We start from the raw sequence: 24,521 nt of genomic DNA on the forward strand, positions 1-24,521 counted from the left end.
GCGGCTCTTATAGACAATGCCTCAGGAGACGGGGGGGGGGGGTGTTTATGTGTGTGTGTGTGTGTGTGTGTGTGTTAGTAGTGTAATGATTAACTTGCCCAGCCTTAGGGGATGTATTTAATGCATGTTCTTATGTTCTTTGACACATCTGTCGATCATAATAACAACGAGTGAGATCCTCACGCTGTGTTCAGTAACAGGCGACATCAACCAGGTCACCTGTGATACATGTCAGTCGTCCTGAGGACGTTGGGAGATGACGTGAAAACCTGCCACTAGGGGCAACAGTGAGCGCTGTTACCTTTTGGGTAGGTTTTGATAGGGCGTTTGCCTCTGATTCCAAAGGTTGGAAGTTCAAATCTAGCAATAGAAAGTTGAAATTTTTGTTTTAAGCCTATCCCAAACCTTAACCATTCTGAGTTCATGCCTAAAACTTAACCCTAACCTTAGAAGATTTGGAGTTAAGGCCTAAATTTGACGTTTGTGAAAAACAGATAAGCGTCTATCTGTGAAAGCTAGTTGGTCAACACACACACACACACACACACACACACACACACACACACACACACACACACACACACACACACACACACACACACACACACACACACACACACACACACACACACACACACACACACACACACGCACACACACACACACACACACACACACACACACACACACACACACACACACACACACACGGACAAACACTAATTGATGTATTCTGTCCAGTCACTACACGTCATTAACGCACTCAAAAAAAGTGTACACTTTCATTCATGTTCCTACCTCCGACCCTCTCCCTTGATCTTCATATTTGCTGAGGGTCAGGCCCTGTTAATACAACCATAAAAGACTTAACAACCGCTGAATAAACTCTGCACACACACACAACACACACACCCTGCTGTGACACACAGATCCCAACACACACCTCCTAGCATGGTTGCCAGGGTGATGTTGTCGAGGTCAGAGAAGAGTCGTAGTGTTGTAGTATTTTTAGGACTATTGAAAGTTGTTTGATGACTCAGTAGGAATGTATTGTATCCCAATATTCCAATATCCCAATATTCCAATATTCCAATATCCCAGTATTCCAATATCCCAATATTCCAATATCCCAATATTCCAATATTCCAATATCCCAGTATTCCAATATTCCAATATCCCAATATTCCAATATCCCAATATCCCAATATTCCAATATCCCAATATTCCAATATTCCAATATCCCAATATCCCAATATTCCAATATCCCAATATCCCAATATTCCAATATCCCAATATCCCAATATTCCAATATTCCAATATCCCAATATCCCAATATCCCAATATCCCAATATTCCAATATCCTAATATCCCAATATTCTACCATACATGGTGTTGATCTTTTGCAGAACATTCCCATTCAACACATTTGGTTCCATTGAAGTTGTAGGGATGTGTGTTTTTGGTTTCCCATTGGTTCTGGGAACGAAGCCATAAGGTTATTGACCGGTTCCTCACCTGTTCTGGGAATATTAATTGTATAGTTGCAGGGAGGTTCTGAGAACGTCTTACTATGGTTCCGTTCATGTTTTCCTAGGAGGTTTTATTTGGTTATTTTATTTTTTAAAATACTTTCCTAAAGTTTTCACTGAATGTTTAGGGAAGACTTTTTAATAACACTTCTAGCTTATTTAGGCTTTTTTCCTTTTTTTTCCTTCTAATTTTACTCCAAGTGCAAATAGCACACATAGAACTTCATTTCCTTAGGTGTTAATCATGCAAAAAATGTATTTTTTTTAATGGTGACACGGCATCAGTGAGATTTAAGTTTATCATCTTGTGTTCTCTATCCATGGATTTGGTCCACTGTGTCACCAGGATGGAGTTAGCATGTCCTGTTTTAACGCATACAAAACTGTTCATGTTAGTCAATTCAAACAGACCCCATTTCAAAGGAAACAAACACTCATTAAGATCAGGTGTGACCAATTAGTGGGCGTGGAAAACTGAACACACTTAACAAGATAGCGCTTAGAGAGAGTTTTGTTGATGCCGAGAATGGAATGTATATGTTTTTAAAAAACATTCCTGGAATGTTCTCTGGGCGTTACTAAAGTTTTATTGTTTTTTTTATGGAATGTTTTCTTAACATTCTCTGAACAATTTGAGAGCATGACTAAATAGATCCATGAGGAAAGCTGTAGGAAAAGTTATGCTGAAATCCTAAAATTCCCACAGAACGTTATTTCGGAGAATTCCAAATGTCAAACCAGTTGGAGAACGTTTCTACAACATTACCAGCACCATTCCCTCACCAAGCTCTAAGGTTCTCAGAACGTTATGTGTTAGCTGGGTTATGTGCAAAACGTTGGTAAGTATGATGAAGTTTTCTTTCATGTAACCCGCAGAGAGGGTGTGGATATATTACCTGGTTGTTTCTTCATCTTCTGTCGGTTACAACGTTATACCTTTCCAAAGCGGGCCCAACATGTTATTGAAACTTTCATGCAACAATATGAGGTTTTAATGTTAGGACCTTTAAGGGCAGGGCTGAGATAGGGGAATACTGCTGGGTTTGGTCGTGTTAAATGGTGACATACAGGAAAAAGAGAGGGTGTGAATACTTTTTATCTTTACCTGTGTCTGTCTCATCTGTTTTCCACCATTCATTTCTCGGTGGAGTCTAATGGAATCCTGGTGTAGTCTAATGGAATCCTGGTGTAGTCTAATGGAATCCTGGTGTAGTCTAATGGAATCCTGGTGTAGTCTAATGGAATCCTGGTGTAGTCTAATGGAATCCTGGTGTAGTCTAATGGAATCCTGGTGTAGTCTAATGGAATCCTGGTGTATACTGTAGAACCTCCAGAATCTTTGCAATGCAGGAGTCTAATGGAATCATGGTGTATACTGTAGAACCTCCAGAATGTTTGCAATACAGGAGTCTAATGGAATCCTGGTGTAGTCCAGTGGAATCCTGGTGTATACTGTAGAACCTCCAGAATGTTTGTAATGCAGGAGTCTAATGGAATCCTGGTGTATACTGTAGAACCTCCAGAATGTTTGCAATGCAGGAGTCTAATGGAATCCTGGTGTAGTCCAGTGGAATCCTGGTGTATACTGTAGAACCTCCAGAATGTTTGTAATGCAGGAGTCTAATGGAATCCTGGTGTATACTGTAGATCCTCCAGAATGTTTGCAATGCAGGAGTCTAATGGAATCCTGGTGTATACTGTAGAACCTCCAGAATGTTTGCAATGCAGGAGTCTAATGGAATCCTGGTGTAGTCCAGTGGAATCCTGGTGTATACTGTAGAACCTCCAGAATGTTTGTAATGCAGGAGTCTAATGGAATCCTGGTGTATACTGTAGAACCTCCAGAATGTTTGCAATGCAGGAGTCTAATGGAATCCTGGTGTAGTCCAGTGGAATCCTGGTGTATACTGTAGAACCTCCAGAATGTTTGTAATGCAGGAGTCTAATGGAATCCTGGTGTATACTGTAGAACCTCCAGAATGTTTGCAATGCAGGAGTCTAATGGAATCCTGGTGTAGTCCAGTGGAATTCTGGTGTATACTGTAGAAACTCCAGAATGTTTGTAATGCAGGAGTCTAATGGAATCCTGGTGTATACTGTAGAACCTCCAGAATGTTTGCAATGCAGGAGTCTAATGGAATCCTGGTGTAGTCCAGTGGAATCCTGGTGTATACTGTAGAATCTCCAGAATGTTTGTAATGCAGGAGTCTAATGGAATCCTGGTGTATACTGTAGAACCTCCAGAATGTTTGTAATGCAGGAGTCCAATGGAATCCTGGTGTAGTCTAATGGAATCCTGGTGTATACTGTAGAACCTCCAGAATGTTTGTAATGCAGAAGTCTAATGGAATCCTGGTGTATACTGTAGAACCTCCAGAATGTTTGTAATGCAGGAGTCTAATGGAATCCTGGTGTATACTGTAGAACCTCCAGAATGTTTGCAATGCAGGAGTCTAATGGAATCCTGGTGTATGCTATAGAACCTCCAGAATGTTTGTAATGCAGGAGTCTAATGGAATCCTGGTGTAGTCTAATGGAATCCTGGTGTATACTGTAGAACCTCCAGAATGTTTGTAATGCAGGAGTCCAATGGAATCCTGGTGTATACTGTAGAACCTCCAGAATGTTTGTAATGCAGGAGTCTAATGGAATCCTGGTGTATACTGTAGAACCTCCAGAATGTTTGTAATGCAGGAGTCCAATGGAATCCTGGTGTATACTGTAGAACCTCCAGAATGTTTGCAATGCAGGAGTCTAATGGAATCCTGGTGTAGTCTAATGGAATCCTGGTGTATACTGTAGAACCTCCAGAATGTTTGCAATGCAGGAGTCTAATGGAATCCTGGTGTATACTGTAGAACCTCCAGAATGTTTGCAATGCAGACTGCCTTCCACAGCGTTTCACGGTGACATGGATAGTTGCTTGTTTATAGGGGAGCCTTGACAGAGTTTTCACCAACCTTCGCCAAGGAATGTTAGGAATACCTGGCATGCCATTTTGGGAAAGGTCAGAGACACTTGCTTAGTGGAAACTATGACAGGAGTCTGGAGAATACAAACTATAACAGCATAACATCATCATACTGGATGTAGCTATTAGCTTCAGTACTACCCCGCAACAGAGACCTAGAGATCTTTAACGGCATACTCTCATACAGAACATTACTTCAGCTACAAGTTACCATAGACCTAAATATCTTAAAAGCCCAGTCATTTCTGGGTAACCATTAAGTACCTTACTGTGATTTTTAAAAATTAAACTGGTCAAAATATTTAAAAAATAAAAAATAGCATCTTAGCGAAAGGCAATTTCCCAAGCAAGAATTTTGGTAGGATTGTCTGGGACTGTTCTGAGTGGGGAGGGTTGAGAACTGAAAAAAAGTTGTTATTATTGGTTTGCAACTCTCTTCTTAATTGTTCTTTTATCTAATTTATCGCCAGGTGATGTCAGAACAGAAGGCTAAACTCCATCCCAGCAAAAACAGGGTTTTAAAACAGCTTTCACACTAAAAGAACATTATGATAATTTTCACAAATTTCACATTATTACTCTTTTTGTTTAATTTAACCAGGTTAGTCCACTCAGTAACTTGACCATTTTCCAGGGAGTACTGGGTTCAGTGCATTAGATAAATCATGTTATTTATTGCGACGTTGTGACACATTTACAAATATTAGTTATGACACATTTCCTGTATTGTATGGGAGACATAAACTCAACACACCCACACATCGATGTGTCATATCTAGATCCGGGCTGCAGCATTCCACAGAGCTCCAGTAAAATGCTAATCCCATCATCAGACTAGGATGAAGAAAAGATTTTGCATACAGGACATAGCAATGTGTCTTGAATTCCAAGTTTTACCTGTCTTTTTAATGTATGAATGTGCTCTATATTATGCAGGGTCTGTCTGTCTGTCTGTCTGTTTGTCTGTGTCTGTGTCTGTGTGTTTCTGTTCAACCAAACACAAATGTCTGGTTCATCTTCAAGCAGACTGCGTTCCAGAGAGGTGATAGTTCTGTTTCTCAAGACTGATGACAGTTATTCACAGAGATAATATTCTCTCCACTAACACTTGGGATTCAGGGGAATTAAAACCAGATTAAAGATCGAGCTGCAGAGGTTGGATCAAAGTCGGCTGCCTGACGATTCAGTATGCATGCGATGCGGTCACGCAGGGCCTTTGAAAGGACCTGTGCTAACTAATTCTGCAGCAATAGTTGACTGCAAGTGTGCCTTAAGCTTGAGAGGGAACGGCTTCACATCACACAACGACTGGCTGCCAGTTTAAAGTTGGTTGGTGTGGATTACAAACGGCTCCAGCAACTCCACGAGCTGGTCTAGCTTGGCCAAGTCACGCCCTGTGCTTGTCCTCTGATTTCTTCCCTGTTAATTACTAATAGATAGTGACAGTGTATAATGAATACGATGGGAGACAGAGAGCTGGTTTCAAGCGTAGGGCGCAGCAGGTGTTTATTTGTAATGTACCACAGGAGGAGGCAGAAGGTCATAAACAGGAGGAGGCAGGTAGCTGGGTCCAGGTGGGCAGGTCATACACAGTAGGAGGCAGGTAGCTGGGTCCAGGTCAGAAGGTCAACACAGGAGGAGGCAGGTAGCTGGGTCCAGGTGCAGGCAGAAGGTCATACACAGGAGGAGGCAGGTAGCTGGGTCCAGGGGCAGGCAGAAGGTCATACACAGGAGGAGGTGCAGGGAGGCAGGGTAGCAGGCAGAAGGTCATACACAGGGGAGGCCAGGGTGCAGGCAGAAGGTCATACAGGAAGGGTCCAGGTCATACACAGGAGGAGGCAGGTAGCTGGGTCCAAGGGCAGGCAGAAGGTCATACACAGGAAGTCCAAAAAGGCAACAGTACTGCCACAGGAGGAGGAGGGTCCAGGGGCAGGCAGAAGGGAAAAGGCAAAGGTCATACACAGGAGGAGGCAGGTAGCTGAATTCAGGAAGGTCAAGAGGCTGATGACAGGAAATCAGAAGGCAAAAGGCAACAGTACTGCCAGGGAAAAGGCAAATAACGTAGTCCGGGAATTCAGGCAAGAGGCTGATGACAGGAAATCAGATTGGCAAAAGTGCAGGGAACAGGCAAAAAAGGCGTCGTTAGTGAGGCAGGCCAAAAACTATCATACATAGGAGGACTAATACGGAAACTGGAATGTGTATCAAAACAAACAATACCTGCCAATGATGGGGTGCAAAGAACTGAACTAAATAGTGTGTGTAAATGACCTACAGGTGTGTGAGCAGGTGATCAGAATTCAGGTGATTGGGATCTGGAGAATGAGCTGCGTTCGGGGGATCTATGTGTTTGAGAGTGTAAGTTGGAAGCAGACGTTACACAGTGATGCACAAGCTAGGCCTATTTGAAACATCGACATCTACTGGCAGCGTTTACCCGCCAGATTCAAAAGAACGATAATCCCAGAATAAAATAAAAAAACGTGAAACCTCATTTATTTTGTGTTCAAAGTTTAGATGAAAAAATCTAAAACTGAACATAGTTTATGATGGTTTTATTTTATTTTGTTTTGGTGTCAAAGATAGTTTCAGTAAAGTTTTAGTTTCACAAAATATTTTATCCAATTGTATTTTGTATTTTATTTTCAGTTGTATTTTTGTATTTTATTTTCAGTTTTGGTTTACTATAATAGCCTTGATTTACAGTTAAAGGTGTAGTGTGTCTTGGTATTAACAGAGATATTCTCCATTCAGGCAGTAGTTCTTCAGACTGGAGTCACACTTCTGGGTCACCTTCTCCATATGAGGACGGGATAGCACTATGGGAGAAAACATCAGCCAGCCAGCCAGCCAGTCAGTCAGTCAGCCAGCCAGCCAGCCAGCCAATCAGCTAGTCAGTTAGTCAGTCAGCCAGTCAGTCAGCCAGTCAGCTAGCCAGTCAGCCAGTCAGCCAGTCAGTCAGTCAGTTAGCCAGTCAGCCAGCCAGCCAGTCAGTTAGTAAGCTAGCCAGTCAGTCAGTCAGCCAGCCAGTTAGTCAGTTAGCTAGCAAGTCAGCCAGTCAGTCAGCTAGTCAGCTAGCCAGTCAGTTAGTAAGCTAGCCAGCCAGCCAGTCAGTCAGTCAGTCAGCCAGCCAGTCAGCCAGTCAGTTAGTCAGTTAGCCAGTCAGTTAGTCAGCCAGTCAGCCAGTCAGCTAGACAGCTAGTCAGCTAGTCAGCTAGACAGCCAGTCAGCCAGTCAGCTAGACAGCCAGTCAGCTAGACAGCCAGTCAGCCAGTCAGTCAGCCAGTCAGTTAGCCAGCCAGTCAGCCAGTCAGTTCATCAGTCTGTAATTAGATTGTGGAAATATAATAACCTATATAAATATATAGAGCAAGGGGGGCTGGTTGGATCTGAGTGTGTGGTGGAAGGCACATCTATAGATGTAATATATAATATAATATATCTATTGTATATCAAGACGGACCAGCAGGAAAGCTGTGCGTTACAATGCGTGCTCTCCTCCACACACCCACATACCCTTTTAGCCAAGCAATTGTACCCTCATTAACCCTAAACTCCACCAACAAATGTCCCAGGAAGAGAGCACGGGTCTGGGATAGGGTGAGACTAGGACAGGGTAACTCGGTATGGAGTCTGTTTCAAGACTGCAATGGCTATTATCTGTTGTCTCTGGCAATGCTTTCTCTCCTAGCTTTTTGGCGTCGGCGCTGAGATATGAAACAGATTGACTTAAATTCATGTCGTTCCATCCAATGTGAGGAGAGGAGAGGATGTTGTGAATGTGCCTGGCAGTCAGACTGACACTGTTCAGCCAAACAGATGGGGTGGACTCTGCTTTTCACCACCACATATCAGAGACGGACTTAATGACGTGGGGTCAGAGACAGGCTTTAATGACGTTGGGTCAGAGACAGGCTTTAATGACGTTGGGTCAGAGACAGGCTTTAATGACGTTGGGTCAGAGACAGGCTTTAATGACGTTGGGTCAGAGACAGGCTTTAATGACGTTGGGTCAGAGACAGGCTTTAATGACGTGGGGTCAGAGACAGGCTTTAATGACGTTGGGTCAGAGACAGGCTTTAATGACGTTGGGTCAGAGACAGGCTTTAATGACGTGGGGTCAGAGACAGGCTTTAATGACGTTGGGTCAGAGACAGGCTTTAATGACTTGATTTCAGAGACAGGCTTTAATGACGTGGGGTCAGAGACAGGCTTTAATGACGTGGGGTCAGAGACAGGCTTTAATGACGTGGGGTCAGAGACAGGCTTTAATGACGTTGGGTCAGAGACAAGCTTTAATGACTTGATTTCAGAGACAGGCTTTAATGACTTGATTTCAGAGACAGGCTTTAATGACGTTGGGTCAGAGACAGGCTTAATGACTTGATTTCAGAGACAGGCTTAATGAATCAGAGACGCTTAATGGGTCAGAGACAGGCTTAATGACTTGATTTCAGAGACAGGCTTTAATGACGTTGGGTCAGAGACAGGCTTAATGACTTGATTTCAGAGACAGGCTTTAATGACTTTGGGTCAGAGACAGGCTTAATGACTTGATTTCAGAGACAGGCTTTAATGACTTTGGGTCAGAGACAGGCTTAATGACTTTGGGTCAGAGACAGGCTTAATGACTTGATTTCAGAGACAGGCTTTAATGACGTGGGGTCAGAGACAGGCTTTAATGACTTGATTTCAGAGACAGGCTTTAATGACTTTGGGTCAGAGACAGGCTTTAATGACGTTGGGTCAGAGACAGGCTTTAATGACGTTGGGTCAGAGACAGGCTTTAATGACGTGGGGTCAGAGACAGGCTTTAATGACTTTGGGTCAGAGACAGGCTTAATGACTGGATTTCAGAGACAGGCTTTAATGACGTGGGGTCAGAGACAGGCTTTAATGACGTTGGGTCAGAGACAAGCTTTAATGACTTGATTTCAGAGACAGGCTTTAATGACTTGATTTCAGAGACAGGCTTTAATGACTTTGGGTCCGAGACAGGCTTAATGACTTGATTTCAGAGACAGGCTTAATGACTTGATTTCAGAGACAGGCTTTAATGACGTTGGGTCAGAGACAGGCTTAATGACTTGATTTCAGAGACAGGCTTTAATGACGTTGGGTCAGAGACAGGCTTAATGACTTTATTTCAGAGACAGGCTTTAATGACTTTGGGTCAGAGACAGGCTTAATGACTTGATTTCAGAGACAGGCTTTAATGACTTGATTTCAGAGACAGGCTTTAATGACTTTGGGTCCGAGACAGGCTTAATGACTTGATTTCAGAGACAGGCTTAATGACTTGATTTCAGAGACAGGCTTTAATGACGTTGGGTCAGAGACAGGCTTAATGACTTGATTTCAGAGACAGGCTTTAATGACTTTGGGTCAGAGACAGGCTTAATGACTTTGGGTCAGAGACAGGCTTAATGACTTGATTTCAGAAACAGGCTTTAATGACTTTGGGTCAGAGACAGGCTTAATGACTTGATTTCAGAGACAGGCTTTAATGACTTTGGGTCAGAGACAGGCTTTAATGACTTTGGGTCAGAGACAGGCTTTAATGACGTGGGGTCAGAGACAGGCTTTAATGACGTTGGGTCAGAGACAGGCTTTAATGACGTTGGGTCAGAGACAGGCTTTAATGACGTTGGGTCAGAGACAGGCTTTAATGACGTTGGGTCAGAGACAGGCTTTAATGACGTTGGGTCAGAGACAGGCTTTAATGACTTGATTTCAGAGACAGGCTTTAATGACGTTGGGTCAGAGACAGGCTTTAATGACTTTGGGTCAGAGACAGGCTTTAATGACGTTGGGTCAGAGACAGGCTTTAATGACGTTGGGTCAGAGACAGGCTTTAATGACGTTGGGTCAGAGACAGGCTTTAATGACGTTGGGTCAGAGACAGGCTTTAATGACGTGGGGTCAGAGACAGGCTTTAATGACGTTGGGTCAGAGACAAGCTTTAATGACTTGATTTGATTTGGGTCAGAGACAGGCTTTAATGACTTGATTTCAGAGACAGGCTTTAATGACTTTGGGTCAGAGACAGGCTTTAATGACTTGATTTCAGAGACAGGCTTAATGACTTGATTTTCGTTGGGTCAGAGACAGGCTTAATGACTTGATTTCAGAGACAGGCTTTAATGACTTTGGGTCAGAGACAGGCTTAATGACTTGATTTCAGAGACAGGCTTTAATGACTTTGGGTCAGAGACAGGCAGGCTTTAATGACTTTGGGTCAGAGACAGGCTTAATGACTTTGATTTCAGAGACAGGCTTTAATGACTTTGGGTCAGAGTCAGAGACAGGCTTTAATGACTTGATTTCAGAGACAGGCTTTAATGACTTTGGGTCAGAGACAGGCTTTAATGACTTTGGGTCAGAGACAGGTAATGACTTGATTTCAGAGACAGGCTTTAACGTTGGGTCAGAGACAGGCTTTAATGTGGGGTCAGAGACAGACAGGTTGGGTCAGAGACAGGCTTTAATGACTTGATTTCAGAGACAGGCTTTAATGACTTGATTTCAGAGACAGGCTTTAATGACTTTGGGTCAGAGACAGGCTTTAATGACTTGATTTCAGAGACAGGCGTTGGGTCAGAGACAGGCTTTAATGACTTGATTTCAGAGACAGGCTTTAATGACGTTGGGTCAGAGACAGGCTTTAATGACTTGATTTCAGAGACAGGCTTTAATGGCGTTGGGTCAGAGACAGGCTTTAATGACTTGATTTCAGAGACAGGCTTTAAATGAGGCTTTTTGGGTCAGAGACAGGCTTTAATGACTTGATTTCAGAGACAGGCTTTAATGACTTGATTTCAGAGACAGGCTTTAATGACTTTGGGTCGAGACAGGCTTAATGACTTGATTTCAGAGACAGGCTTAATGACTTGATTTCAGAGACAGGCTTTAATGACGTTGGGTCAGAGACAGGCTTAATGACTTGATTTCAGAGACAGGCTTTAATGACTTTGGGTCAGAGACAGGCTTAATGACTTGATTTTGGGTCAGAGACAGGCTTTAATGACTTTGGGTCAGAGACAGGCTTAATGAATTTGGGTCAGAGACAGGCTTTAATGACTTGATTTCAGAGACAGGCTTTAATGACGCTTTTGGGTCAGAGACAGGCTTTAATGACGTTGGGTCAGAGACAGGCTTTAATGACGTTGGGTCAGAGACAGGCTTTAATGACGCTTTTGGGATTTCAGAGACAGGCTTTAATGACGTTGGGTCAGAGACAGGCTTTAATGACGTTGGGTCAGAGACAGGCTTTAATGACGTTGGGACTTGATTTCAGAGACAGGGGACGTTGGGTCAGAGACAGGCTTTAATGACTTTGGGTCAGAGACAGGCTTTAATGACGTTGGGTCAGAGACAGGCTTTAATGACTTTGGGTCAGAGACAGGCTTTAATGACTTGATTTCAGAGACAGGCTTTAATGACTTGATTTCAGAGACAGGCTTTAATGACTTTGGGTCAGAGACAGGCTTTAATGACTTGATTTCAGAGACAGGCTTTAATGACGTTGACGTTGGGTCAGAGACAGGCTTAATGTCAGAGACAGGCTTTAATGACGTTGGGTCAGAGACAGGCTTTAATGACTTGGGTCAGAGACAGGCTTTAATGACTTTGGGTCAGAGACAGGCTTTAATGACTTGATTTCAGAGACAGGCTTTAATGACGTTGGGTCAGAGAGACAGGCTTTAATGAGGCTTTTGATTTCAGGAGACAGGCTTTAATGACTTGATTTCAGAGACAGGCTTTAATGACTTTGGGTCGAGACAGGCTTTAATCAGAGACAGGCTTAATGACTTGATTTCAGAGACAGGCTTTAATGGCGTTGGGTGACAGGCTTAATGACTTGATTTCAGAGACAGGCTTTAATGACGTTGGGTCAGAGGTCAGAGACAGGCTTAATGACTTGATTTCAGAGACAGGCTTTAATGACTTTGGGTCAGAGACAGGCTTAATGACTTGATTTCAGAGACAGGCTTTAATGACTTTGGGTGAGGCTTTAATGACTTTGGGTCAGAGACAGGCTTAATGACTTGATTTCAGAGACAGGCTTTAATGACTTTCAGAGGGTCTTGATTTCAGAGACAGGCTTTAATGACGTTGATTTCAGAGACAGGCTTTAATGACGTTGGGTCAGAGACAGGCTTTAATGACTTGGGTCAGAGACAGGCTTTAATGACGTTGGGTCAGAGACAGGCTTTAATGACTTGTCAGAGACAGGCTTTAATGACGTTGGGTCAGAGACAGGCTTTAATGACGATTGGGTCAGAGACAGGCTTTAATGACAGGCTTTAATTGGGTCAGAGACAGGCTTTAATGACGTTGGGTCAGAGACAGGCTTTAATGACGTTGGGTCAGAGACAGGCTTTAATGACTTGATTTCAGAGACAGGCTTTAATGACTTGATTTCAGAGACAGGCTTTAATGACTTTGGGTCAGAGACAGGCTTTAATGACTTGATTTCAGAGACAGGCTTAATGACTTGTCAGAGACAGGCTTTAATGACGTTGGGTCAGAGACAGGCTTTAATGACTTGATTTCAGAGACAGGCTTTAATGACTTGGGTCAGAGACAGGCTTAATGACTTGATTTCAGAGACAGGCTTTAATGACTTTGGGTCAGAGACAGGCTTTAATGACTTGATTTCAGAGACAGGCTTTAATGACTTGATTTCAGAGACAGGCTTTAATGACGTTTAATGACGTTGGGTCAGAGGGCTTAATGACTTGATTTCAGAGACAGGCTTTAATGACTTGATTTCAGAGACAGGCTTTAATGACTTTGGGTGAGGCTTTTGACTTTGGGTCAGAGACAGGCTTTAATGACTTGATTTCAGAGACAGGCTTTAATGACTTTGGGTCAGAGACAGGCTTTAATGACGTTGATTTGCTTTAATTTCAGAGACAGGCTTTAATGACTTTAATTTGGGTCAGAGACAGGCTTTAATTTCAGAGACAGGCTTTAATGACTTTGGGTCAGAGACAGGCTTTAATGACTGATTGGGTCAGAGACAGGCTTTAATGACTTGATTTCAGAGACAGGCTTTAATGACGTTGGGTCAGAGACAGGCTTTAATGACGTTTCAGAGACAGGCTTTAATGACTTGGGATTTCAGAGACAGGCTTTAATGACTTGGGTCAGAGACAGGCTTTAATGACTTTTCAGAGACAGGCTTTAATGACTTGATTTCAGAGACAGGCTTTAATGACTTGATTTCAGAGACAGGCTTTAATGACTTTGGGTCAGAGACAGGCTTTAATTTGATTTCAGAGACAGGCTTTAATGACGTTGGGTCAGAGACAGGCTTTAATGACGTTGGGTCAGAGACAGGCTTTAATGAGGCGATGGGGTCAGAGACAGGCTTTAATGACGTTGGGTCAGAGACAGGCTTGATAATGACTTGATTTCAGAGACAGGCTTTAATGACTTTGGGTCAGAGACAGGCTTTAATGACTTTTGACTTTGGGTCAGAGACAGGCTTAATGACTTGATTTCAGAGACAGGCTTTAATGACGTTGGGTCAGAGACAGGCTTAATGACTTGATTTCAGAGACAGGCTTTAATGACGTTGGGTCAGAGACAGGCTTAATGACTTGATTTCAGAGACAGGCTTTAATGACTTTTGCTTAATGGTCAGAGACAGGCTTAATGACTTGATTTCAGAGACAGGGCTTTAATGACTTGATTTCAGAGACAGGCTTTAATGACTTTTCAGAGACAGGCTTAATGACTTGATTTCAGAGACAGGCTTAATGACTTGATTTCAGAGACAGGCTTAATGACTTGATTTCAGAGACAGGCTTTAATGACTTGATTTCAGAGACAGGCTTTAATGACGTTGGGTCAGAGACAGGCTTTAATGACGTTGGGTCAGAGACAGGCTTTAATGACGTTGGGTCAGAGACAGGCTTTAATGACTTGATTTCAGAGACAGGCTTTAATGACGTTGGGTCAGAGACAGGCTTTAATGACTTTGGGTCAGAGACAGGCTTTAATGACGTTGGGTCAGAGACAGGCTTTAATGACGTTGGGTCAGAGACAGGCTTTAATGACGTTGGGTCAGAGACAGGCTTTAATGACGTGGGGTCAGAGACAGGCTTTAATGACGTGGGGTCAGAGACAGGCTTTAATGACGTTGGGTCAGAGACAAGCTTTAATGACTTGATTTCAGAGACAGGCTTTAATGACTTGATTTCAGAGACAGGCTTTAATGACTTTGGGTCCGAGACAGGCTTAATGACTTGATTTCAGAGACAGGCTTTAATTTCAGAGACAGGCTTTAATGACGTTGATTTCAGAGACAGGCTTTAATGACGTTGGGTCAGAGACAGGCTTTAATGACTTGATTTCAGAGACAGGCTTTAATGACTTGTTGGGTCAGAGACAGGCTTAATGACTTGATTTCAGAGACAGGCTTAATGACTTGATTTGACTTTGGGTCAGAGACAGGCTTAATGACTTGATTTCAGAGACAGGCTTTAATGACTTGATTTCAGAGACAGGCTTTAATGACTTGATTTCAGAGACAGGCTTTAATGACTTTGGGTCCGAGACAGGCTTAATGACTTGATTTCAGAGACAGGCTTAATGACTTGATTTCAGAGACAGGCTTTAATGACTTGATTTCAGAGACAGGCTTTAATGACGTTGGGTCAGAGACAGGCTTTAATGACTTGATTTCAGAGACAGGCTTTAATGACGTTTCAGAGACAGGCTTTAATGACTTGTCAGAGACAGGCTTTAATGACTTTGGGTCAGAGACAGGCTTTAATGACTTTGATTTCAGAGACAGGCTTTAATGACTTTGCTTTAATGGTCAGAGACAGGCTTTAATGACTTGATTTCAGAGACAGGCTTTAATGACTTTGGGTCAGAGACAGGCTTTAATGACTTGATTTCAGAGACAGGCTTTAATGACTTTGGGTCAGAGACAGGCTTTAATGACTTGATTTCAGAGACAGGCTTTAATGACTTGATTTCAGAGACAGGCTTTAATGACTTTGGGTCAGAGACAGGCTTTAATGACTTCAGAGATTTCACGTTGGGTCAGAGACAGGCACTTGAGACAGGCTTTAATGACGTTGGGTCAGAGACAGGCTTTAATGACTTGATTTCAGGCTTTAATGAGACAGGCTTTAATGAGGCTTTAATGACTTTGATTGGGTCAGAGACAGGCTTTACTTGATGACTTGATTTCAGAGACAGGCTTTAATGACTTGATTTCAGAGACAGGCTTTAATGACGTTGGGTCAGAGACAGGCTTTAATGACGATTTCAGAGACAGGCTTTAATGCTTTGGGTCAGAGACAGGCTTTAATGACTTGATTTCAGAGACAGGCTTTAATGGTCAGAGACAGGCTTTAAATGAGACGTTGACGGGTCAGAGACAGGCTTTAATGACTTGGGTCAGAGACAGGCTTTAATGACTTTGGGTCAGAGACAGGCTTTAATGACTTGATTTCAGAGACAGGCTTTAATGACGTTGGGTCAGAGACAGGCTTTAAATGACGTTGGGTCAGAGACAGGCTTTAATGACGTTGGGTCAGAGACAGGCTTTAATGACGTTGGGTCAGAGACAGGCTTTAATCTTGATTTCAGAGACAGGCTTTAATGACTTTGGGTCAGAGACAGGCTTTAATGACTTGATTTCAGAGACAGGCTTTAATGACTTGATTTCAGAGACAGGCGATTTTAATGACTTTAATGACTTTGGGTCCGAGACAGGCTTAATGACTTGATTTCAGAGACAGGCTTAATGACTTGATTTCAGAGACAGGGCTTTAATGACTTAATTGATTTCAGAGACAGGCTTTAATGACTTGATTTGATTTCAGAGACAGGCTTTAATGACGTTGGGTCAGAGACAGGCTTTAATGACGTTTAATGACTTGATTTCAGAGACAGGCTTTAATGACGTTGGGTCAGAGACAGGCTTTAATGACTTGATTTCAGAGACAGGCTTTAATGACGTTGGGTCAGAGACAGGCTTTAATGACTTTGGGTCAGAGACAGGCTTTAATGACGTTGGGTCAGAGACAGGCTTTAATGACGTTGGGTCAGAGACAGGCTTTAATGACTTGATTTCAGAGACAGGCTTTAATGACGATTGGGTCAGAGACAAGCTTTAATGACTTGATTTCAGAGACAGGCTTTAATGACTTGATTTCAGAGACAGGCTTTAATGACTTTGGGTCCGAGACAGGCTTAATGACTTGATTTCAGAGACAGGCTTAATGACTTGATTTCAGAGACAGGCTTTAATGACGTTGGGTCAGAGACAGGCTTAATGACTTGATTTCAGAGACAGGCTTAATGACTTGATTTCAGAGAGGCTTTAATGTTGGGTCAGAGACAGGCTTAATGACTTGATTTCAGAGACAGGCTTTAATGACTTTGGGTCAGAGACAGGCTTGATTTTAATGACTTGATTTCAGAGACAGGCTTTAATGACTTGATTTCAGAGACAGGTGACGTTGGGTCAGAGACAGGCTTTAATGACTTTGGGATTTCAGAGACAGGCTTAATGACTTGATTTCAGAGACAGGCTTTAATGACTTGATTTCAGAGACAGGCTTTAATGACTTTGGGTCTTAATGAGATTTCACTTGATTTCAGAGACAGGCTTTAATGACGTTGATTTCAGAGACAGGCTTTAATGACGAGACAGGCTTTAATGACTTGATTTCAGAGACAGGCTTTAATGACGTTGGGTCAGAGACAGGCTTTAATGACTTGATTTCAGAGACAGGCTTTAATGACGTTGGGTCAGAGACAGGCTTTAATGACTTTGGGTCTTTAATGAGACAGGCTTTAATGACGTTGGGTCAGAGACAGGCTTTAATGACGTTGGGTCAGAGACAGGCTTTAATGACGTTGGGTCAGAGACAGGCTTTAATGACGTGGGGTCAGAGACAGGCTTAATGACTTGATTTCAGAGACAGGCTTTAATGACGTTGGGTCAGAGACAAGCTTTAATGACTTGATTTCAGAGACAGGCTTTAATGACTTGATTTCAGAGACAGGCTTTAATGACTTTGGGTCAGAGACAGGCTTAATGACTTGATTTCAGAGACAGGCTTTAATGACGTTGGGTCAGAGACAGGCTTAATGACTTGATTTCAGAGACAGGCTTTAATGACGTTGGGTCAGAGACAGGCTTAATGACTTGATTTCAGAGACAGGCTTTAATGACTTTGATTTCAGAGACAGGCTTTAATGACGATTTGGGTCAGAGACAGGCTTTAATGACTTGATTTCAGAGACAGGCTTTTAATGACTTTGGGTCAGAGACAAGCTTTAATGACTTGATTTCAGAGACAGGCTTTAATGACTTGATTTCAGAGACAGGCTTTAATGACTTTGGGTCCGAGACAGGCTTAATGACTTGATTTCAGAGACAGGCTTAATGACTTGATTTCAGAGACAGGCTTTAATGACTTGATTTCAGAGACAGGCTTTAATGACGTTGGGTCAGAGACAGGCTTTAATGACGTTGGGTCAGAGACAGGCTTTAATGACTTTTCAGAGACAGGCTTAATGGATTTCTTTAATGACTTTGGGTCAGAGACAGGCTTTAATGATGACTTGATTTCAGAGACAGGCTTAATGACTTGATTTCAGAGACAGGCTTTAATGACTTGATTTCAGAGACAGGCTTTAATGACTTGATTTCAGAGACAGGCTTTAATGACGAGACAGGCTTTAATGACGTTGGGTCAGAGACAGGCTTTAATGACGTTGGGTCAGAGACAGGATTTCTTTAATGACTTGATTTCAGAGACAGGCTTTAATGACTTTGGGTCAGAGACAGGCTTTAATGACTAATGATTTCAGAGACAGGCTTTAATGACTTGATTTGGGTCAGAGACAGGCTTTAATGACGTTGGGTCAGAGACAGGCTTTAATGACTTGTCAGAGACAGGCTTTAATGGTCAGAGACAGGCTTTAATGACGTCAGAGACAGGCTTTAATGGTCAGAGACAGGCTTTAATGACGTTGGGTCAGAGACAATGCTCAGAGACAGGCTTTAATGACTTGATTTCAGAGACAGGCTTTAATGACTTGATTTCAGAGACAGGCTTTAATGACTTTGGGACAGGCTTAATGACTTGTCGAGACAGAGCTTAATGACTTGATTTCAGAGACAGGCTTAATGACTTGATTTCAGAGACAGGCTTTAATGACGTTGGGTCAGAGACAGGCTTAATGACTTGATTTCAGAGACAGGCTTTAATGAGGCGACGTTTGGGTCAGAGACAGGCTTTAATGACTTGATTTCAGAGACAGGCTTTAATGACTTTGGGTCAGAGACAGGCTTAATGACTTGATTTCAGAGACAGGCTTTAATGACTTGATTTCAGAGACAGGCTTTAATGACTTTGGGTGACTTGATTTCAGAGACAGGCTTTAATGACTTGATTTCAGAGACAGGCTTTAATGATTTCAGAGACAGGCTTAATGACTTGATTTCAGAGACAGGCTTTAATGACTTGATTTCAGAGAGCTTTAATGACAGGCTTTAATGACGTTGGGTCAGAGACAGGCTTTAATGACGTTGGGTCAGAGACAGGCTTTAATGACGATTTGACAGGCTTTAATCAGAGACAGGCTTTAATGACGTTGGGTCAGAGACAGGCTTTAATGACTTGATTTCAGAGACAGGCTTTAATGACGTTGGGTCAGAGACAGGCTTTAATGACTTTCAGGACAGGCTTTAATGACGTTGGGTCAGACAGGCTTTAATGACGTTGGGTCAGAGACAGGCTTTAATGACGTTGGGTCAGAGACAGGCTTTAATGACGTTGGGTCAGAGACAGGCTTTAATGACTTTGGGTGACAGGCTTTAATGACGTTGGGTCAGAGACAGGCTTTAATGACTTGATTTCAGAGACAGGCTTTAATGACGTTGGGTCAGAGACAGGCTTTAATGACTTGATTTCAGAGACAGGCTTTAATGGCGTTTTAATGACTTGATTTCAGAGACAGGCTTTAATGACTTTGGGTCCGAGACAGGCTTAATGACTTGATTTCAGAGACAGGCTTAATGACTTGATTTCAGAGACAGGCTTTAATGACGTTGGGTCAGAGACAGGCTTAATGACTTGATTTCAGAGACAGGCTTTAATGACGTTGACTTTTCAGAGACAGGCTTAATGACTTGATTTCAGAGACAGGCTTTAATGACTTTGGGTCAGAGACAGGCTTAATGACTTGATTTCAGAGACAGGCTTTAATGACTTGATTTCAGAGACAGGCTTTAATGACTTTGGGTCCGAGACAGGCTTAATGACTTGATTTCAGAGACAGGCTTAATGACTTGATTTCAGAGACAGGCTTTAATGACTTGATTTCAGAGACAGGCTTTAATGACGTTGGGTCAGAGACAGGCTTAATGACTTGATTTCAGAGACAGGCTTTAATGACTTTGGGTCAGAGACAGGCTTAATGACTTTGGGTCAGAGACAGGCTTAATGACTTGATTTCAGAGACAGGCTTTAATGACTTTGGGTCAGAGACAGGCTTTAATTTAAGAGACAGGCTTTTGGGTCAGAGACAGGCTTTAATGGCTTTAACAGGCGTTGGGTCAGAGACAGGCTTTAATGACGTTGGGTCAGAGACAGGCTTTAATGACGTTGGGTCAGAGACAGGCTTTGACGTTGGGTCAGAGACAGGCTTTAATGTTGGGTCAGAGACAGGCTTTAATGACTTGATTTCAGAGACAGGCTTTAATGACGTTGGGTCAGAGACAGGCTTTAATGACTTTGGGTCAGAGACAGGCTTAATGACTTTGATTTCAGAGACAGGCTTTAATGACTTGATTTCAGAGACAGGCTTTAATGACGTTGGGTCAGAGACAGGCTTTAATGACGTTGGGTCAGAGACAGGCTTTAATGACGTGGGGTCAGAGACAGGCTTTAATGACGTGGGGTCAGAGACAGGCTTTAATGACGTTGGGTCAGAGACAAGCTTTAATGACTTGATTTCAGAGACAAGCTTTAATGACTTGATTTCAGAGACAGGCTTTAATGACTTGATTTCAGAGACAGGCTTTAATGACTTTGGGTCCGAGACAGGCTTAATGACTTGATTTCAGAGACAGGCTTAATGACTTGATTTCAGAGACAGGCTTTAATGACGTTGGGTCAGAGACAGGCTTAATGACTTGATTTCAGAGACAGGCTTTAATGACGTTGGGTCAGAGACAGGCTTAATGACTTGATTTCAGAGACAGGCTTTAATGACTTTGGGTCAGAGACAGGCTTAATGACTTGATTTCAGAGACAGGCTTTAATGACTTGATTTCAGAGACAGGCTTTAATGACTTTGGGTCCGAGACAGGCTTAATGACTTGATTTCAGAGACAGGCTTAATGACTTGATTTCAGAGACAGGCTTTAATGACGTTGGGTCAGAGACAGGCTTAATGACTTGATTTCAGAGACAGGCTTTAATGACTTTGGGTCAGAGACAGGCTTAATGACTTTGGGTCAGAGACAGGCTTAATGACTTGATTTCAGAGACAGGCTTTAATGACTTTGGGTCAGAGACAGGCTTAATGACTTGATTTCAGAGACAGGCTTTAATGACTTTGGGTCAGAGACAGGCTTAATGACTTTGGGTCAGAGACAGGCTTTAATGACGTTGGGTCAGAGACAGGCTTTAATGACGTTGGGTCAGAGACAGGCTTTAATGACGTTGGGTCAGAGACAGGCTTTAATGACGTTGGGTCAGAGACAGGCTTTAATGACGTTGGGTCAGAGACAGGCTTTAATGACTTGATTTCAGAGACAGGCTTTAATGACGTTGGGTCAGAGACAGGCTTTAATGACTTTGGGTCAGAGACAGGCTTTAATGACGTTGGGTCAGAGACAGGCTTTAATGACGTTGGGTCAGAGACAGGCTTTAATGACGTTGGGTCAGAGACAGGCTTTAATGACGTGGGGTCAGAGACAGGCTTTAATGACGTGGGGTCAGAGACAGGCTTTAATGACGTGGGGTCATGTGATCAGTGGCAAATTCACATTTATATCTCCAAGGCAACAAGAACAGAATAGAGTTTCGACAGGCAGGCAGGCAGGCAGGCAGGCAGGCAGGCAGGCAGGCAGGCAGACAGGCTGTATTGTGACCAGGTAACTAAATATTGTACTATAGTAGCCCGAAACAAGCAGAACCAATCAACAGGTAAATATTACCCTATTCTCCCTGTGTCTGTGGTCATGGCAGCCACAATATTTTCCACACTGTCGTGTTGATGATGCCAGTGGAAACAGAGGCGTTTTAACGATAGGTATGTTGTTATGAGGTTAGAAATAGCATCAGGGAAGAAAGAATCATTGAAAGTCACATTGGGTTCAGTGGAATGAACATGTTTAATGTAACATGGTGTCTACACAAATAACCTTCTTCTGAATGTTGTTTATTTAAAACAAATTCTTATATTACAATGACAGCCAAGGAACAGTGGGGTTAACTGCCTTGTTCAGGGGAACAGTGGGTTAACTGCCTTGTTCAGGGGAACAGTGGGTTAACTGCCTTGTTCAGGGGAACAGTGGGTTAACTGCCTTGTTCAGGGGAACAGTGGGTTAACTGCCTTGTTCAGGGGAACAGTGGGGTTAACTGCCTTGTTCAGGGGAACAGTGGGTTAACTGCCTTGTTCAGGGGAACAGTGGGTTAACTGCCTTGTTCAGGGAACAGTGGGGTTAACTGCCTTGTTCACGGGAACAGTGGGTTAACTGCCTTGTTCAGGGGAACAGTGGGGTTAACTGCCTTGTTCACGGGAACAGTGGGTTAACTGCCTTGTTCAGGGGAACAGTGGGTTAACTGCCTTGTTCAGGGGCACAGTGGGTTAACTGCCTTGTTCAGGGGAACAGTGGGGTTAACTGCCTTGTTCAGGGGAACAGTGGGTTAACTGCCTTGTTCAGGGAACAGTGGGTTAACTGCCTTGTTCAGGGAACAGTGGGTTAACTGCCTTGTTCAGGGGAACAGTGGGTTAACTTCCTTGTTCAGGGAACAGTGGGGTTAACTGCCTTGTTCAGGGGAACAGTGGGGTTAACTGCCTTGTTCAGGGAACAGTGGGGTTAACTGCCTTGTTCAGGGGAACAGTGGGTTAACTGCCTCGTTCAGGGGAACAGTGGGTTAACTGCCTCGTTCAGGGGAACAGTGGGTTAACTGCCTCGTTCAGGGGAACAGTGGGGTTAACTGCCTCGTTCAGGGGAACAGTGGGGTTAACTGCCTCGTTCAGGGGAACAGTGGGGTTAACTGCCTTGTTCAGGGGAACAGTGGGGTTAACTGCCTTGTTCAGGGGAACAGTGGGGTTAACTGCCTTGTTCAGGGGAACAGTGGGTTAACTGCCTTGTTCAGGGGCAGAACGACAGATTTTTACCTCGTCAACTCGGGAATGTCTTACAGGAAGTCCTGTCTGGCTAAGAGAAATCATGACATCATACAACAACATTACCATGACATGGATATATAATCTCCTATGGAGTCTATGATATAACTTTACCATGACATGGATGTATAATCTCCTATGGAGTCTATGATATAACTTTACCATGACATGGATGTATAATCTCCTATGGAGTCTATGATATAACTTTACCATGACATGGATGTATAATCTCCTATGGTGTCTATGATATAACTTTACCATGACATGGATGTATAATCTCCTATGGTGTCTATGAGTCTATAGACCCACTATACAACCATGTACCTCAGTGCATTCGTTTAGGTTATAGGTGTGAGTGGACCAAGTAATTGGGCGTCACTCTAAAGCGGGAAGGTGGAATAAACGAGTCAGGAGTAGGTTTTCTTGATTGAACACAGTTCTCTATTGAGGGCATTTGGTCAACACAAACACAAGGAAAAACATACATCTTCTCCAGATGAAACAGGAACACAATAGGATTATCTTTAAACTATAACAAAAAGTCACGGGATTGTCACCGTCTTAGTGGTTCTTCCTGGATAGCTCCTCTCTCTCGGTGGCCATCTTCCAGAGATAGTTTTCCCCCTCTTCTCTGCTGGTTCCATTCTCTCTCTTATAGGGGAAGGAGAGTATGTCATTAGTACCGTCAGCTGTGCTTAATTGCCTCTGGTTACCTTTTCTTCCATGACTTGTTGGGCTACTATCCATGAGCCCAGCCTGCCCTCTGGTTACCTTGTCTCCCATGACTTGTTGTGCTACTATCCATGAGCCCAGCCTGCCCTCTGGTTACCTTGTTTCCCATGCCTTGTTGTGCTACTATCCATGAGCCCAGCCTGCCCTCTGGTTACCTTTTCTTCCATGCCTTGTTGGGCTACTATCCATGAGCCCAGCCTGCCCTCTGGTGGTCCTTCCACATAGGATTCCAACAGGATTAGGGACATTAGGCAATTTTTACTTTTGACACCTTGAAATATACTTGAGTTTACTTTCTATATACGGTGCTTTCTTAAAGTATTCAGACCCCTTGACTTTTTCCACATTTTGTTACGTTACAACCTTACATGCTGACCACACCGTTCGCGTCACGTGCGTTCTCAAATCAAATCAAAATCATGATGAAATAAATGTACACATACATGTTATTCAATCATTGACCTCACACTGCTCGCGTGCATCAGCGTAGACAGAAGCTAGACGAGAACTAGAACTTGTTTCTATTTGTGATGCTTGACGCTCTCCAAGTCAAGCTTCTCCCATCTCCTCATTGGTTTTTAGGAGCATATTACCCACGTGGGTGATTGAAAGATGAACTGAAGTCCACACTCCAGTCCAGTTGGTGGTGGTAATGCACCTTAAAGTTGGTTGTCAACCACCATATAAAGTCCAAAGAAGAAGAAGTCTGAAGGAGGAGAGATCACTAGAAACAAACTCGGTTTACCCTTTTATCTGTGGATTCATTGTGTGAGAAGAGGACCTTGTGCGTTTCAGGTAAAATAACACCCCAATGTTTATTTAGGGAGTTCCTCCCATTCTTCTCTGCAGATACTCTCAAGCTCTGTCAGGTTGGATGGGGAGCA

Source organism: Oncorhynchus nerka, linkage group LG13 (genome assembly GCF_034236695.1).
Source record: "Oncorhynchus nerka isolate Pitt River linkage group LG13, Oner_Uvic_2.0, whole genome shotgun sequence".
NCBI lineage: Eukaryota > Metazoa > Chordata > Actinopteri > Salmoniformes > Salmonidae > Oncorhynchus > Oncorhynchus nerka.